Consider the following 19,297-nt stretch of genomic DNA (forward strand, 5'->3'; position numbering starts at 1 on the left):
CAATACAACACAAACAGCAAAGTGATCAGCTGCTTGTGCTTGCTAAATTCATTCTTTCTAAGCATATTTCCCCCAAATACCTCTTAATTTCGTGAGCGTGTGTAATTGCGTAATTATTGGTAATTCTGAGTCAAAGAGTAATGCAGAAGTACCGAAATTACTCTGATTACTCTGGAATAATTTAAATGACTCCCAGGTCTAACCCCTATACGAAGGCCATCAAATCAACACCTGCTGGCAGGCAGATTTGAGTAGGAAGTGGTGTGTTCATGAAACTGCCCCAGTTTACCAAAGATAACAGCCACTTGTTGAACGTGGCAAGGGGATGACTGTGGGCAACAGGGACAATAATAACTAAAGATGTGAAGCATTAATGAAAGTAATAAAAAGCAAAGTAAATGAGCAAACCACGTGACTTATTAAGGGCCCATATTCCAATTCTTCTGAATGGGAACACTAGTCACGCACAGGCAATTTTTCTGTAGCTTGCTGTGCCATTGGGACGAAGTTGCACTACATTGATGGGGGCCAACAACGTCAAAACTGGTCTGTGGTTCTTTGGTCCTCCGTTTCCATTTAGAAGTGGACAGAATCTAACAATTCAGGCTGTACTGGTCCTACTGGATCCAGAATCAAGACTGTCTTATTTACAGTTGATGCTTTCTGCAGGTGCACAATGAGCAAAAATAGCTTGCGGCCAATACCTGGGCAATTGATTTTTAGATAATTGTGTAATTTAACTGGCTACCCGTCAATAAGAGGATTACTTTCCGTCTGCTTACCCACGCACACAAATCACTCTACGACATCGGACCAGATTGCCTCAACTCTCGACTGTCCTTCTACACCCCCTCCCGCCAACTTCGCTCTTCCAGCCAAGCCTTCGCCACTGTACCTCGCATCAACAAGACCACCATGGGAGGCAGATCCTTCTCATACCTGGCTGCCAAAACATGGAACTCACTCCCCGCTTACCTTCGCCTCACCCAGAATCACCTAGCGTTCAGAAAGCAGCTTAAAACGTGGATATTTGACAAATAATCCTCCTCCCCCTCCTAAGCGCCTTGAAACCCTCTGGGTATGTAGTGCGCTATATAAATTTTATGACTTGACTTGACTTGACTAGTGCAACTCACACAGACTCAAAATAGAAATAGTTGGAAGTATTCTAAACAATTCGAACCACTGGTGATTACTCTGGTCAGCATTTCAGAAAATACATATCTATCACGATACTGGCCTCACGATATAGTTAAGCTACTTATGACAACCCTAAACCCAAGTATCCTCAAATTGGCAGACTGAATACCCATGTGAAGGAGTATATACCAATTTAGGTATCCTAATGCAGAAAGAAATCATGACTGGCAAACCCGGGCACATTATCTGTGATATGTGTTGACGCCGTCTTTCTAATATGACAGCAGATAAAATGTGAGTCTTATAAGACAGCAATTTTTTTTTTGCTGTTACTTGGACCTGGTGTTACATGTGGAATCCATAGGCTACATGCTTTTCTTTTTAGGGTAATTTTCTGTAAGGCATTAGAAATATTCCTGAAAATTTGTGACTTGTATAGATGTGCAGTGTTACTGGGATTTTGTGTGAATCCCCCAAAGTGTTCTAATCATGGCTTCAAATTTAAGATGCATAGTTTTACGTTTTTTCATAAAACAGGAACTGGGATATTAGGTGTGTATAAATGGAAGCATAATGCAGTGCAAAATGTTTCATTATAATAGACATGAACATTTTCATGCTCTGTTTTCAGGTTTCGCCTGCACAGCGCTTGCACTGTTCTTGTGAAATCTATTGAATTAAATAGAAAGACCAAACCTAGCGCAATAAGAGTTGTGTTTTAACGGTTCTACCAAACCAGATATACAACCGGAAAAAATCGAGGAATATCTAGATCAAAATTCACCATTAGGACTAGAGGTAGAGGACCAAGATAGTTTAGAGGGTATATCGCAGTGGGAGGAAATCCTCCTCTCAATGAGTAGCTTAGCTGCAGGGATTCCAACAGAGTTTTATGTTACATTTTCCTCACAGTTGAAAAAATTAATGTATGCCTATTTGTAAATATCTTTCAGGAGGGGCGACCTACGGGATCATGGCCTGTAGCAAAAATAGTGGTTTTCTTAAAAAGAAATAAAGAGCCCACAGAACTTGGGTCTTAACGCCCTGTCACTCTGATAAATGGGGACTCAGAAATCTACTCTAAAATATTAGCTAGCCGATTGGCACCGATTGTACATAAAATTGTATCTGTCTGCCAACATGGGTTCATCCCAGGGAGATCTACAACCGATAATGTTCAAATGGTGATCTCATTGTTCTACATTGCGGGTGCTGCAGGTGACCCTGTGGCAGTTATATTACTGGACGCCGAAAAAGCCTTTGATAGGGTCTCCTGAAAATATCTTTGGACTGCAATGTCAAGAAGTGGCATCAGGGAACAATTCATCAAGGCAGTACGAATGCTATATATTGAACCATCGGCTGTAGTTTTGGTAAATGGGTCAGTACCAGAAAAGCTAGCCATAACTAGAGGGACATGACAGGGGTGCCCAAGCTCTCCTCTTCTATTTGCGGTATATATTGACCCTTTCATCTGTAAACTTGAAAACAACATATTAATACCACCAATATGGGCACAAGACCAGTCTACAAAATTATTGACGTATGCGGATGATATAGCTCTAGCTCTAGCTACTAGTGACCCTATTAATGTGATAAGTGCAATAGAAGAAGAGGCCAAAATCTTTGGAGGGGTGTAAGGATACAAATTGAATCAAGATACAATGCAGATTATCCTCAATTGTAAAATCAAGAGGCGAGACGACCGAGTAATGGATAAAGCTACATATCTTTGTGTTAGCATAATGGCAAAATTGGAGAATTTAGTTAATAACAATCTCGAACCATTAATGCAAGACACAAAAAAGATTTGATCAGGTTAAATAATCTACATTTATCCATTGGGTGCAGGTGCTACGTGATTAAAATGCTTTTTTTTACCTAGATTTTCATATTTTTTTAGAACAATATGTTTGGAGTTTCCACTCTATAGACAATATGTTTTGCAGGTTTTTGTGGGGATACAAGAGACCACATAGGGCATTAAGATTATTACCCTACCTGAAGATAGAGGTGGACTGGCACTGCAGAATTTTAAACTGTATTATTGGGCTGCCACATTGAGGTATTTTGTTGAATTAATATCAATTAGGACAGATAACTGAGTAAATAGCAGTATCACAAACACCGCAAGAATTTATATTGGGTGATGAAACTAGAGGGTGCCTCTGGCGACATTCAAACAATAGTTACTTTAAGAAGGTCAGATTTAAGACCCTCTCGGCATTTATAAGGTCTGGAATCATGTACGTAAATTGCTGGGAATTGGACGGTTATCCCACTATACTCCGATATTTAAAAACTACATTCTACCAGAGATCTTTAGGGATACCTGTATGGATAGGTGGGTACAGGGAGGGATCACGCAGCTAGGCTGTTTTTATTCCACTATAGCGCTGAAGTTTTTTGAGGAGTTACATAATGGTTATAAACTAGGTCATAGGGATTTCCTTAAATTTCTACAGGTTAGAGATTTTTTGTGGAGGAAAGGGGGTGGGGGAGCAAAATTTCAAGAAATTCAAATCATGGAAAACCTGCTGTAAATAAAAGAATGTTTTCTATCCAGATGATATGGATACATGCTTGTCAAAGTGGCAGTCTAAATTCGGGGTTTCAATCAATCAATCAATCAATCAATCAATCAGGCGTTTGTTTGTTTGTTTCGGACGCAACCCTCCACAACTTCTACGAATTATCTCAGTCTTGTTTAATGTCTACAAAATTACAAGCCCAATATTATAAAACCTTTTTCTCATTATATTACACCCCAAGCAAGATAGCTAAGTGGGGGACCGGAAAAGGAACATCATGTCTACAGTGTGCACTATTTGAAGCTGACATTGTGCATATATTTGCATCATGCGATGTACTAGTGAAATTGGTTATCAATATATCAGGTTTTTTGTCAGAGATATTAAAAGCAAGAGTAGAAATCTAAGTGGATGAAATAATTCTAGGTACAGCTAACGTAAAACGACCAAAGTATATGCAAGGTTTGATTTTTGTGGCAATGGCTGTCCTAGCATACTGTTTCCTCAAATTGAACCATGTTTGTCTGGCTTGACCCTTGAAAGTTGCAAAGTCCTTAAGAACCACCTTTTCAAAGGTAGCTACCTCTGAAGGTACTTGTTGGAGGGAGGGAAGGAACTTGGACTTGTTCTTTAGGCCAGTATTGGGAGGAGTCTCTGAACTTGTATTATTCCGTTTATCAAAAAAGAAAGATAAGTATATTTTCCTAAAAAATTCTGCTAGTTCTTGATGTGTTCTGAAGTCATCCCCCATTTAGGTGGGCACAAAGTCCAGACCTTTGTCCAAGTCCCCAGATTCAAGAGTGGTCAAATATCTTCAGCTGAGGTTAACCACTAGGTTGTCGCTCCGCTTGTGGATGCGCTCGTTATGCTTCTAGTTATATTTTATTTTGGAGATGGATCCCATTGTTTCTGAGGTCTCTGATGTTCTTGGCGGGTCTCTTGTTGTCGACCCCGGTTGCCTCTTCTCCCGCCTCTTTTTCCGCAGTACGGTCCAAAAAAAGGCTGGTATCCAATTTCACCGAATTGCATTGACTGAAATGGGTGAGCTGGAAAACTCCAGGGTTGAGGTGGCAACCAGGTAGTATTTTGAGGTAAGGGTTGATAGTTTCCACACCCTCTTGTAGATTTGTCGAGGATCACACACTGTGAGGATGACTAGAGTAGAATACGTCCTGTAGTTCCAAAACAGACATCCTTGCTAATCTGTATCAGGTAGAGTTCTGCAAATCTTCTGCCTGCAGCAGCAAGCTCTTTCTAAGAATAAAAAGCACATTATCATTATTGAAACAATTGCTTCCCGTGAACACCGTGTACCGAGAAAAGCTGCAACATTGGCCAGAATATCTAACTTGCAAAAACCATCAGAAGAACAACATTGCTCGTTTCGTCTGTGTTTTGCTTTAGTCTTCCTACTAGTCACATGATCATCATTTCTAGAATATTCATCTTGTGTTTTTGGAAGCAACATTGTGGGGAAGCGGTTTTGTAGCTGCAGGCTACAGCTGGTCAGTGGTCACCGCAAACAGCAAACTGCAGCTGCTTTACAAATGGAGACGGTCCCTTCTCCATGGCCAGTCATGATGTCATTTAAAGTCTCAGTGGTGAAGTTCTTTTTAGGTTTTGCGTGCCCATGTTACAATTACATAGACTGCAAATTGTTAGGGTGCTCTACAAATGTTGTGTTAGTTACATACAGCAGGTACTACTGGCATTTTAACATGCTTTTAGGTGCTCCCATTTTAATGTTTGAAATGTGTTGTTGCGGGGATCCTGCTCTGGAACAGAACTATGCTTGGAATCATAGAACATCAGTATGTAGGGACTGAGTCACCATACCACCTCAGTCTCCATGAGTCTGGGTCCAACTAGTTAGGTGCCTCACTTGCCCTCCTAACCTTACTAGAGAAACAAGTGAATTGCACCCCCAGAACACAACACTCTCGACCCTCTCAGGGATGGTGTTAACAGGATGCACCCTTTCGCTCTCTCACTCGTTCTTGTCCACAATAAGATAACCAAGAGCTCTGAAATGCAGTATACGTGCCACAATTAGAAAAGAAGTGCATAATAAAAATACTGTTAGCATGGTTATAATCCATATACCATGAAAAGTGCTGTCTTTTTATAGGACAGAGTGACCTAACCCCCCTCCCCTGCTACTAAAGCTAAATGATTATATGAAGGATCACTGGGATTACTCCATACCTTAGCATACACAGATGAACGCTCTACATTTCAGCAGACACAGTGCTCTTGTCTCAGAACTCTCGCTCCATGTGTTCCCCTGTGACCCAGGTACTCATCTATACGATAGGGCGTGTATGTGCATAAACAGCAGCTGCATTCTTGTATTATGTCTAGGTACTAGTGCCTAGACATAACACAGAATAATAAGGGACATTGTTGTTTCACCTTGTCTGTGGTGCTCAGACTAAATCCCAGGAAAAGAACAGAACATGAAAACATATGCAGGTTCCGTGTGAAAGTACAATGTGGCACAGAAGCAAGCGTGTTTATATTGTAAAGTTTGCAATGGAAAAAATGGCCTACCACATGTAAATTTAGGCTAACTTAGGGAATACTACAGTGGGCCACACAGGAAGCACATGACAGTGTCCACACTTTGGTGACAGAACAAACAGATGATTATTCACATGGCATCCGCGGTATGATAACACACCATCAAGCTTTTGAATCACCACGTCCTTCTCCCTGCTCTTTGTTTTACCCACCCCCTTCATATTACCACCAGTTACTGCACAATATATTGCCTTTCTGAGTAACCAAGTCATAACACTTTTATGGAGTTTCTTAAACTTATTTTGCGCAACTGCTCACCAAGCTAAAACTTAGAAAAAGTTATTATTATTAATCACATAGGCAAAACCTAATGCATTTACCAATGCTTGTTTTCTAATGGCCTGGCTCGTTGTTGATCCCTGCTATTAATTTATAATGCAGTTAAATCCACATGTGCTTTAGATAAACCTCACTATTCTCATAGGGCATTTTAGGTTAGAAACAAAAACAATCTCTGACACTGAGCAAATAAAACTACTCTTTTGAGACGACACACAGCGCCCAGTACATGCAGTTTGGAAAGACTTCTAATCTTGGCCGCTATTCATTTTCTGCGTCTTGAGAATCCTGTTTTCCAGAGGCGCAACTCCTTTACAAATCACATGAATTTATTTAGTTGCAGATTTCTCTATCTGTAATTGTTATGGTTTTCTGGCTGCGTTTTCTCTTTTGCTATTCCTCTAGGTACAACTGACAACCACTTTTGGACTGTGTTGGTGGCTTGAAAGGGCATTATGACACTGGCTCTGTCATCATGATCTCAGATTTTATATTTTACGAAGACACACACTTGTAGTTTTATGTCCCAGTTGGTGGGAGATGTTGGGTCAAGTTAAAACTCAATAGATGGCTTTCGAAATTCTTTGAAAGGAGGAGCATTACTTTTAACCGAGAAACAGAAAACCTACTCCATCAAAATCATAATTTATGCACACAACTTTAATACCTCGTGTCATTTCTGTTTGAAGAATTCAAAATGAGGAGGAAAACGAGGTAGAATAAAGTAGTTTGTGAATTTGGCACTTGGCTTACCAATGATACCCTGTGGCATCTCAACAAATTCACTTTACTGTGCGCTGGTGTCAAGCAAGCACTATCCTGTTCTGAGCCCCACTTCTGCTTCCTGCCATGGGCCCCAAATTACAAGTCAGGAATATTGGCATTTCCTGCTAGAATTCTGCTCTGTCAGATCACGAATGACCTGGTCTTCTGCACAGTTTTCTAAGTGCGGGAACACTGGACCTGATTTTTACCTGCTGGAAAAACTGGATAGTGAAATGTTTCTGGTAAAGGGCTGCACTGCAGCTCTGTACCCATTCAGCAATCCCCACCTAACCTTCGTTAAAGACTTGTGGGGAATATTTAATGCTTCACCCTGCCAGGTGTCCTCTTTCCCTTCGGTCCTTCACCCCCCCCCCAACACACACACACACACTCAGCACTCTCTCCTGTCCCACACAGGAGCCACTACACAAATTTGTAGGAGGTGGTAAATGTGTGTTTAACCCCACAGAAGGCAGGAAAAAAATATGCAGATTACTGCCTGGCAAATCTAAGTCTGCACAGTTATTCCCCATTCTAAGGACTTTTACTGGTAAATGCACTGATGGGTGTTACTGCATGTTGAGTCCACCACTCCCATGGAATTAGTAATCTGGGCCTCACTGTCCAACTTTTTCAGGGTTTTGCAGCAGCACATTCATATATGTGAAGACGGTTACCTCACTCGGAGAAAGGCACTGAGGGGTTGAGACCATAGTTATTTTACACAACTCAAAGTCAAGGGCCTGGAGTGAGATGGCCCCTAGCACTCCTTGTTGCCGCACGTACTGTACTAGGCCACTTACCCTCTCTAACTATCACCATTTTGGCTGCTGTATTTCCCATCTAGAAGTGTAATTCCTCAGACACTTCTTAGACTCTCAATACTAGTTGGCTGGACAATGGTGTGGAGATACAGGGGCCAACATTAAAATTGCTATATGGTATATCCACACCAAAGTCCCACCATAATGAGTTTTCCCCTGAAATTGGGAATAACTGTTTTGTTCCAGGTTTAGAAGGTGCTCTATAGGGCAGTCCCATTGGGAGGATGAGGAGTTTGGGGGGCAAAAGTCTTGCTTGTACCTGCCTAGAGGAGCATTCGATGACCCCTCCAGACAGCTGAGTGTGGGGTATTGGCAATACTTCTATGCTCCCTACAGCATTAGACACATGCCTGGTGTCTCTGGGCCGGGAATGATCAGGTCTGGAGTTTTTGAAGTCGATAATTCCTAGACATACTTTAAAAGGCGAGTTGGATTATTTCACTTTGAATTATTGCTCCAGATGCAATAACCCAATTTGTAATGAGGGCATGCAAGAATGGATTATATTCTGGGGCTTACTTGCAGCATCATGTGCCACACTGCATTTATCCTGGTACCTTTGTCAACGTTTTCTTGTAGTGCCACTATTGCATCTTGCATTTATTTTTAAATTGGGACGCCACTCAGAACTATGATGACAGAAGGGACCAGACCAAATGTCTTCAACATTATTGGTCTGGGAAGGGAAGAGTTCATGGGCCGTATTATGTGTGTGGCACATTTTCCTGTTCAGCACTGGTCTCACCTTTTATAAGGTGCGCCCAGCGCTAACCGGGAAAATGCACCACTTTATGGTGAATGCACTGTCCCCAGGGCAGCCCCGAACTCGTCCTGCCCCGGAGACAGCGCATTCAGGTGAAATACAGAGTGGCTGCTTTAAACCGGTCTGTGTTTTCACAGTGCAGGCGGCAACACCCCTGTACTTTTAAAGGGGAATATGGAGCCCTGTGCAGACAGGTGCAGTGAGTGACTGCACCCGTCTGCAAGGGTATGCTTGGGGGGGTCTGCAATCAGAAGGTTGAAACTGACAGTGTGCCACCTTTTAGGTGGTGCACTATCAGTGTGCCTCCTGAGAACTTCTTTGCCTCTGCACCTGCCTCTGTAATTCGGCATGGGTGTATGTGGCAAAGAGATTCCCTCATTTGCCTGGGGTCACACGCAAATGAGGGAACACCCTCTTGAGGAAGCACTGATGCTGTATGTGCACCAGAGCTTTTAGTATTACAGACAGGGGCGCACAAGCTGCTGCGCCCCCTTCTGTAATACCAAAGTACCGCAGGGGCACGCAAATTATGCGCAACCACCTGATGCGCTCCCGGGTCACTTCTATAATATGGCCCCAAATGTAAATCTGAATATTCACAGCATTTGATGAATGACTTAGGAGCCATCGGTGATCTGTTCTCCGTTTGGCTGCAGCAGAGGGATGCAATCCTCAGCCCTGGGGGGCTACTGCCTGCCATATTTAGACATCTCTACCTGCCTGGTGGAGATATCAGTGCCTTCAAAGGTGCTGCAACAACAACAGATTCTCTAAAGACACTGAAGCTTTTCTATATCAGCTCCATATTCAATGCACCAGCACAGCAAATATTGATGTTTTTCTGAAATAAACTCCCAAATCACGATTTTGATCCTAGTATGTGAAGGTGATGTATTTGCGTTCCTACTTGGGACTACCAGGTTTTCAATGACACTCCCAAACAAGAAAAATGTACACTGGAATGTCTGCCCTAAATGGAGCATAGTGTTTGAAGTACTTTGACCAATAGCCCCATGTAGGTCGGGCCATTGGTGAAAGGGGGTCAAAGGTTTCCATCAACAGAAGCATGAAAGTTCACCCAGTTCTAGGGAGAGCATGCAAACCAGGAGTTTGGCGAACAGGGTACTTGTCCACATTTGTGGCAGAGAAAACTGGCTGCAAAAATCATCAAAAGCTCCTTAATTTGGTAATAAGTCAAAACAAATCAGGAGTTGGAGCTGTCGAGAAAAGTAGAAGAGCAGAGAGCCTTGATGAAACATCCTGATGAAATGTTTCAATCTTCTCAGTAAAGTTGTCTTTAGATACCTGACACTACTGTGAAGGTTGAATAACGGTTTAGATGCTTGATGAGAAATTCATTTCGTTTGAATAGGCATCACATTATTTTGTGTTTAATCACTAGATATGGGTTGAGTGTTTGACAATGTTTATAATGATTCAACACAGATTAAAGCAGTGATTCAGATGTCTACCTGGGATCGTATTACATAAAGTTCCCAGGTACTGCAATAGGCTTCTGTGAACACTTTTTGCTCCTCCATGGCACTTTGATATAATAAAAGGGCCACAGACATTTGTGTGGGTCATTCTGTAATATAGATAGTGCTGCCACACGTACAGTGCTGGTGATATCCTGAAGGGGCGTTCCCTCATTTGCATGGACGGGGACATGCAAATGCGGGAAACCCTTTGCCTGTGCTCCCTCGTCATATTGTGGATGAGGGTGCAGAGGCAAAGTTGCTGGCACAAAGAGGTAACGTGCAGAGAAGGTGATCGCTGGAAGTGTGTAAAGGGGGTTCTATGAACACCCAGAAATCCCTTGTACAGACAGGTGCGGTCACTCCAAGAGTTCCAAGTGAATTTATAATTCAACTGGCCAGTTTTGCATTAAGAAAGAACTATTTTAAATTTGATTGTAACTACTATTTTCAGACTAAAGGGACTGCCATGGGCTGTCCCTTTGCGGCAACATTTGAAGAACATTTTGTCTATAATAACAATCCGTTTTTGCAACAAATCTCCAGCTATGTCCGCTACATAGATGACATTTCCCTAATTCGGAATGGGACATCAAATGAGCTTTTGGCATTTTACCCTTGGTTGAATGAACATTCCCCAGATATTAAATTCAGTTTGAACTTCAGCTCTAGTACCATGATATTTCTGGATGTAGAGGTCTATGGCTCTCGTGGGACGCTCATTGCTTCTCTATATACAAAGCCTACAGACAGAAATAAAGCCCTCCACTATACAAGCCACCACCCACACAGTTTGCGTGACAAACCTCCTGTTGGGCAGTTTTTAAGGGTGAAACGCAACTGCTCAACTTAAGAGGAATACATGCTTCATGCAAATAACCTCTTTGAGAAATTGAAAACTCGAGGCTATCCCAGAAAATCATGACACGGGCATAGTGGACACCGAGAGAAGTGTTGCTACAAAAAAACTAAAAAGATTCCAGTGAACGTTTTGTATGCGTGACAACATTTTGTTCATGCACCGATTTTCTCAAAAAGGTGATTAACCAAAATTGGCACCTTGTGCAAAAAGTACACAGCTTGTGCAAAAAACCTTTATTTGCTCTCAAAAAAGACAAAAAGCATAGGGAACTTGATCATCCATGCAGCAGTACAAAAACCATCAAATAGGAGCACATTAAGGATGCAATTGAATCTACCCCAGGTTATTGGACATCACAAATACGGGACTTGAGTATGCTGCTCTCAGACAATTGAAGGCTCCCTTTTCTCCTTTATTAGCATCAACTGGAAACACAAATTGTTTACCATTTGCAAAACAAAGAACGTTATTTATGATATTTTTTGCCCATGCCCAAATTGTATATTGGGAAAACCAATCAAGAGGCTCACCAATGCATGACACAGCATATGTCCAGAATTCGCAAACAAACTATAAATGCACCCTTGGTGCACCAATGGACGCTAAAAAAACATAAAGTCAGTGATTTAAAATGCACCATTTTATCCAAAATTGAAAGGGATTTAAGTGGTGGTGATGTGGAAAGGGCACTATGGCATAGAGAAGCATTGTTGATAGTAAAATACAACACAGCTGTGGACGGATTGAATGAACTTTCCGAACTTTACAATTTATAGATTGGCACGGTGGAGTTTTCTGTTTCAAATTAGACTGAGATATGCAATGGATTCTAGGTTACATTGCGAACCACAACTGTCTCCCTTGCAGGACGCAATAAAGTTTGTTGATATAATTTCGGTCACATGATGCGTGATCCGGCATCGTCATATAAATGCATGCTGAGAGCAGGTGCCGCTGCTGCCTACAATGTGGATGGGTGTTTGAAACGCCGAACTCAGGTAAGAAAATAAGGCGCTGCTTGCTTTACAGACCAGAGAGCGATTTGAGCGTAACCTCTTCACCAATGTTTTGGAAACAGCGCGATTTTCTCCCAATTTCCTGATGATTGACTTGCCTTCTTTGACAATCTTAGATTGGTAGAGATGCAACCTCCCTGGCAGTGACAAAATGGATTCAATCCACACACAGCCTTGAGACACTGGCTCAAGGTACGGAGGTGTTCCCGTATGGGGATCACTTCCTTTTAGCGAACAGGCACTTTTGAATTCAGTTTCTGACTCTCTATTTTCCTTTAAGACGATCTTTCATTCTCGACACCCTCTCAATTTTGCCACATTGAGTATAAATTTTCAAGTCAATGGCACAAACTATTTGAAGTAAGTACATTGTAGCTTTTGTAAACAAAGCTCGAGTGCACTCTTATGATTTATTCAACCAAAGCTTTCGTTGTCTTCTTTCTCCCGTATGGCCTTATCAAACAGTGAGAGTTGCCACATTCTTGTCGGGGCGCAGGCAGTGCCACCACAAAGTTTAAATAAGGTAAAAACTTAAACATCAGTTGTTGTTTGGGTCGAAGTGCTGGAAGAGTGTTGTGACTAAATGGTAACATGTGCACCTATTCTTTTCATTTCTAGCTTCAGGTTCCAGGTCCTGAGGAGAACCCTATACAAAACGTAAGGGTTTGAAACGCGTAGACCTTCTGTTTGTAACCAAACAAGTGTGGTTTAAGTTTAAAGTATCAGGTCTAGAGGGTAAAAGTACCCTATATTGTAAAATGAGATTGATGTCTTACGATCTGAATATAGGACTGTTTGGTTGATTTTCTCCTAGCGTTTGTGTTGTTTTCAAGGAATCAAAAATAACGCTATCACGTTTCAACCTTACGCTTGGTTCATTTTCATCTTTATTTTTCTGAGTTTCCTTTATTTTCCACTTACTCTATTTGTTACTCTCTTTGGAACTTGAGCTTTTCCGCATCTCTTAACTGTTTTTAAATCGAAATGTGATGTCATTTCATTTTTGTTTTCAAAAAGTAATGTGTTGCATGTTTGTAAATTTTTTATGTGATTCGATAATTTTCGAAAATGTTCATTGAAATAATAACATGAACTGATTAAATTTGAAATCAAAACTTTATTAAAAACAAATAATTATTAACTAATTTATTTTTTCAGTCACTATGAGTGTCACGTGTGATTGAGAAGAATGATCAGTTGAATAGCTATCAGTATTGGCAATTGTGTCATTGTGTAGACTATGGAAGCAGAAACGGCACACAATGAATCAATATTGAATGTAAAAAGCAAGTATAAATAAGATGCATGTAAATCATGGTCTCCAAAGAAAACAAAGCCATGCTTCTAACGAGGATTTTCGGTTCTCTACAAAGGTAAATGTCCAGCCATAGGACAAGTCTGCAAAGATTGTGGGATAGAGAATCATTTTATAACTATGTGCCAAGGTAAAGAAAAATGAAGTGCATCATAATGGCAAGAAATGATGGACACAAGAACGTTCCAAAAGCATTCTCGTCATACCCCTTAAAACAAAAAAGCAACATCAGCTACGACAAGTAGAAACAGACAAAATCAAGCTCATCGTACAAGTGAAGAAGAGGGGTATGCGCTGATTATCTTTTCCAAAGGCTGCCTTGCACATGTGGGTTTAGCTGCCTGTAAAGAAGATCACCGTTCAAAGAAAGATCCCCAACAAACAAAGCGACAAACTTAATTTCAACACTGTTCAAAATCACATTGAAAATGACCGATCATCAAATTACTTTCATCATAGACAGTGTTGTGTTGATTAATATCATGTCAGTGGAAAGGTTTAACAGCCTATCCCATGGGCCTCGCCTCACTCTGTCAGGTACAAAGTTATAAATCTGGGCCGCTTCTGACAGTTGAAAAGCAAAGGGTAGTTAACAGCGACAATGCAAAACAAAAAGACATTGGTGCGAGCCACCATTCACAAGGGGCTTTATCGAGTTCCTGTTTGCTCAGTTTTGCCACCACTGTTGATATGAGGTTTATATACCTGTACTTCAACCACTGTGCTCAGTCTGAGATCCCAAGCCGATTCCCATAATGCTTCCATTACCTGGGAAACTCAAGAAAATGAAAGCACAGATTCATATCAAGGAAGACATTCGCCCTTTTGCTTAGCGTCACAGCATAGTTGCTTTTCATCTACAAAAAGCTGTAGAGAAAGAGTTGGAAGCACTCTTAAAACATGACATAATTGAATGCTCCACTGGCCCCACACCATGGGTTTCGACAGTAGTATAAGTACCAAAAAAGGACAGAAGTAGAGCGGTGTGTATTTGCATTGATGTGTGCAAGCCAAACAAAGCCATTGAGCAAATGAGTTTTGGAATATCTTTTGGTGCTGAGATATTTCAGGATATTATTCACCGAATAATCCAACCTCTTAGACATGCTTTTAATAACAGTGATGATATTCTGGTTTTTGGGAGGACACAGAAAGAACATGACAAAGTCCATACCCAAGCATGCCAATTACCTGTTGATGCAGGTCTCACTCTGAATCCCACAAAGTGCGAGTTTCACAAAACCAAACAAGTTTTTGGGCACATATTCTGGGACGGGGGAAAGACTCCAGACCCAGACAATGTGCAGGCACTGTCATCCACTTGCCCCCGCACCCCCCACCCCCGGATGTTAGCATATTGCGATCCTTTCTATGCATGGCCAGTTATTGCTAAGGATACACCCCCAACTTTGCTACAGTGAGTGCCCCATTAAGAGACTTGGCAAAGCGAAATGCCCTCTTTCAGTGGTCTGAAATTTCGAAGACATTAAACATCCAATTGAGAATGCAACTGAAATGTCTTACTTTGACCCCAAGTTACATATTGAAATATTGGTTGATGTTAACCCTTTGGGGGTAGGGGTATTCCTTGTGCAACATAATGCCCAGCCAAATACTCAGAGGCAAATCCTAGCCTATTCCAGTCAGAACCTATCTGAAAGAGAATGTGCCTACTCTCAGCTGGATGAAAAAAGTTTGGCTGTGCTGTGGGCCTGTGATCATTTTCACATACTACTCTATGAAAAATGTTTCACTTTCATCACAAATCACAAGGCATTACTCACTATCTTTGGAAACCCAAAGGCTAAGTTGCCTCCTCTCATCGAGAGTGGGGGTTAAGACTGCAAGAGTATGACTATGAGCTTTTGCATAAGCCTGGAAGGATCAAAACCCAGCAGATTACTTTTCATAGGTGCCACTACGTCCTCACAATTTAACATCGAAGACAGCTGAAGCATATCTCAACTTTATTGTGAGATCGAGCACACCAGCGCCTCTGTCACTGGCACAAATCGTTGCTGCCACCAATACCGATGAAGACATGATCATCCGGTTGCTTGCTGGTGGTGTTGAATTCCAAAAGTTCAAAAATGTTCAGGATGAGTTAGCAGTCACCCAAGAGAGCGTAATACTGAGAGGCTCAAGCATAGTCATACCTGACAGCCTAAGGCAGCGGGCCTTCGAGCTGGCCCATGAAGAACTCTGTGGTATCTTAGCCACCAAAAGAGCCCTATGTCTATGTCTATGTACTGATTCTTATTGAGCGCATATATAACCCGAGGGTCTCATAGCACTTTCCTGAGACTCTTGAACAGACAGGAAAGATGGCTGGAAAAGAGGTGGATTTAAAATAGCCAGGTCTTAAGGGACTTCTTGTGATCTAACTCGGTTCGTGGGTGCAATGGCATGGAATTCCAGAGAGTGGGGGCTAGTTTCGAGAATGATTTGCTACCATATTTGACTATTCGAACCTTAGGATTGTCAACAGATATTTATTAGTGAAGCAGGTGTCCGTGTTGGCTGATACTTTTTCAATTTATTTGCCAAGTAATGGGGACCCTGTCCATTTAGAGTTTTATGAACAAGGCAGCAGATTTTAAAATGTATCCGCTTCCTGATTGGCAGCCAATAGAGGGCCATTAGGCTAGGTGCCGAAGGGGAGCGAGAGGGGAGGTACAAAACCAAAAACTGGCTGCTGTGTTCTGCAAAACCTGGAGTCTATTTAAAAATTCTTCATTTATGGATGCCAATAAAGTATTCCCATAATCCAGGCAACTAATAATTAGACCCTGATTCAATGGCAAATGAGCAGACATAGGAACCCATTAAAAACTTTTGCGAAGGACATGCATCAGCCCGTAACAGGTACGCGTTACTTAATTGACATGATGATACATAGGATAAGATTGTGTGTGGATCCTGTGGCTAGATGAGTGAGTTCAGAAGGACCTGAAGTTGTATCACATTTGCAATTGTTTGTCCCCTAAGTTGAATTAGCCCCCAGTGACAATGTCTGACCTTCCTGCCCAAGCATTGGAGAGAGCTGCAGTTGACTTCTTTGGGCCTTTAGGAAATGGACACCATCTCATGGTAGTCGGTGATAAATATTCATGTTTCCTTTGGTGGAAGACCTATCCTGACAACCCATGATAAGGTCCTAGAATGACTCGATGACATCTTTGTAATGTGGGGCATCCCCAAAGTCTCACCTCTTATAATGGCCATCCCTTTAATAGCAAAGAGTTCATAGAATTTCTTGTCCGACTAAACATCAAACACCAAAAGAGTACACTCCTCTGGCCACAAGCCAGTAGTGTAGTTGAATGGTTTATAGGCACCCTCAAGAAGGTCACTCAACAAGCGGCCATGGAGGGAATCGACTGAACCAAGACATGGGCCAGGTCCTCCGGGCCTATCAATCAACTCCTCACTCTACAACTGGAGAGAGTCCACCCACCTTTCTATTTGGGAGAGCCATCAGGACAAATTGACACTGATGCGACTCAGAAAATAAAAATTTAAATGTATGCAGCTCAGCGTCACAATGCCCGGAGACAGTATTTGACAAAGGAGACTAGGCACTGTTCAAACAGAGATGAAGACGGCAAATGGACACTCCTTCTGCTGCTGATCCTTTACAGGTTGTAGCATGCAAGGGACATATGGTGACAACACATCATCCTGGACAATCCTTCCCTCAGGACGTATCACATTTTCAACACCTACTGCCACACTTGTTGAGTCTTGAACTCACATGTGAGGCAAACCCGCAAGCAGGTCCGGCTCAAGCGCCCTAGCCTATGTTGATGTTGCCCTGATCAGCGGTGGACCTCAATCACCTCGAATCACCTGAGCTGGCATACAAGTGCAAGCACCTTGACGTCTAATAAAGGAAATGCGAATTTTGTGATGTCTGCTTCTTTTCATTTAACAAAGAGGTAGATGCAGCATATTGATGTTTTGTGCACTAGAACCCTTGTGGTTCTGGGTGGACTCTGAACAGGAAATGTGTAATAGGCGGGGAGGTGTTAGGGTGTGGTTAATGGGAAGTATGATATAATGCACAGTGTGTGAGTGTATGCTGAAGAATAAAGTAATGCTTAATCACCAGCAAGCGCCAGGGCTGGGGAAGACGCTCCAATATTCACTCTTAAAAAGCAATTTCCACCCATCCAGTGTCTCAGTACTACAGATTTAAACACAATCACGACAAATTATTAAAACAAATTAAATTATTCATTGAGATTTTCAGAGTCAGAGGAGTGATTTGCCCTTTCTGTTAGCTGAAAGAGACAATTTGAAGAGTTAAACCCTTATTCAGCCTTTTCTGCCTCTTGGCCTTGGATCAAGGACTCACAGCAGGAGGGCGCTGTTTTTAACACAGGAAGAAATAATTGCAAAAATCTGTTTCTTCCAAGTTAAACCAAATGCTGTTGGCTCTAATCATCAATGATGATGACAGATTACAGAGGTCTTCATTTTTGGCTGGACACTGATGTAATCATAGGTTGTTTGACCAAAATGAGAAATGAAATTCGACTGATATATTAATGGACGCAAGCAAACCCTCTGAGGAAATTAAGGAATAATAATAGGCCCCTTGCATTTCTCCTCAGTCCAGAATTTGGAAACATTGAAAGATTCATTATTTTGATTTCATCTTACATGTTGAGAGTGAAATCGCAACATGTCACTAACCTCCTTCACACGAGAAAAGTCCTTGTTAGGGCCTCATTGTATTGCCTGTCGATCCCTACAGGAACTGGAGTCTGGGCAGGCAACTTGTGGAAATTGCTGTGTAAACCTGATTCTTGCATCGTATTCAACAAAAACGTGTAAAGGTGAGTGAGTAATTCAACCCTCAGGTCAGAATTATCAATGCCAGTGTTATTAGTGATGTTAGTGGCTCGGGGGCCTTGAGGAGGGCACAGGGAGCGGTTAGTTATCAAGCCGTGTTCCGGCCCACTCATAATGAACTCCATAGGTCGATGTCATTTCAGACTCTTTGCTAAACTGCAACAGTGCAAAGTTTTTCAGCGTCAATTCCAAGTTGACAGAGAATTAAAAAGAACACTTGAGAGTCAGAGAATTGTAATGAAGTATTTGTGATGCATTTCATTTTTATGAACTCTATAGTGGAAAATAATGCTACATAACAAAATTTCACATTTCAGTGAAGTCTGCACCATTGGATTTGACAAGCATACAACTGGGTTTGCAAACAAGAGACCTCATGAGCAGTATTAAACTTTGTATTGGACCCAAAATCAGGTGTCAAATGAGCACTGGGTTCAGCAGTAGGATATTCCATATACTATGTTCAGGGACACGATTTAGTGTATAGAAAGTACAGGATCAGAGAGTTTTTAAGGATTCAGCCTCACACAGAGAAAAAGAATCTATGGCTGCAACTACAACAACGCTTTTTCTGAAGTACAAAGCCCAAATTGCAATTCAGTAACTTGTTACCGAATCGCAATTTGAGTTTTGCAATCGAGTATTTGGAAGGGGCGTGTTGCTGGCATCCCTTTCTAATACTGAATTGCAGTGTTATGTATGAATGTTTTGCGACCAAAATGCGATTGCGAAACATTTGCAAACACATTTTTTTTAAGAGCATCCAGTCGTCCAACAGACCACTGCACAGGTTGCTCTTAAAAAAATAAAACTTAAACCTTTAACTTTTTCTTTCTTTTTAAATGCATTCCATTTTCCATTAAGGAAAATGCCCTGCAATAAAAAAG

Source organism: Lissotriton helveticus, chromosome 12 (genome assembly GCF_964261635.1).
Source record: "Lissotriton helveticus chromosome 12, aLisHel1.1, whole genome shotgun sequence".
NCBI lineage: Eukaryota > Metazoa > Chordata > Amphibia > Caudata > Salamandridae > Lissotriton > Lissotriton helveticus.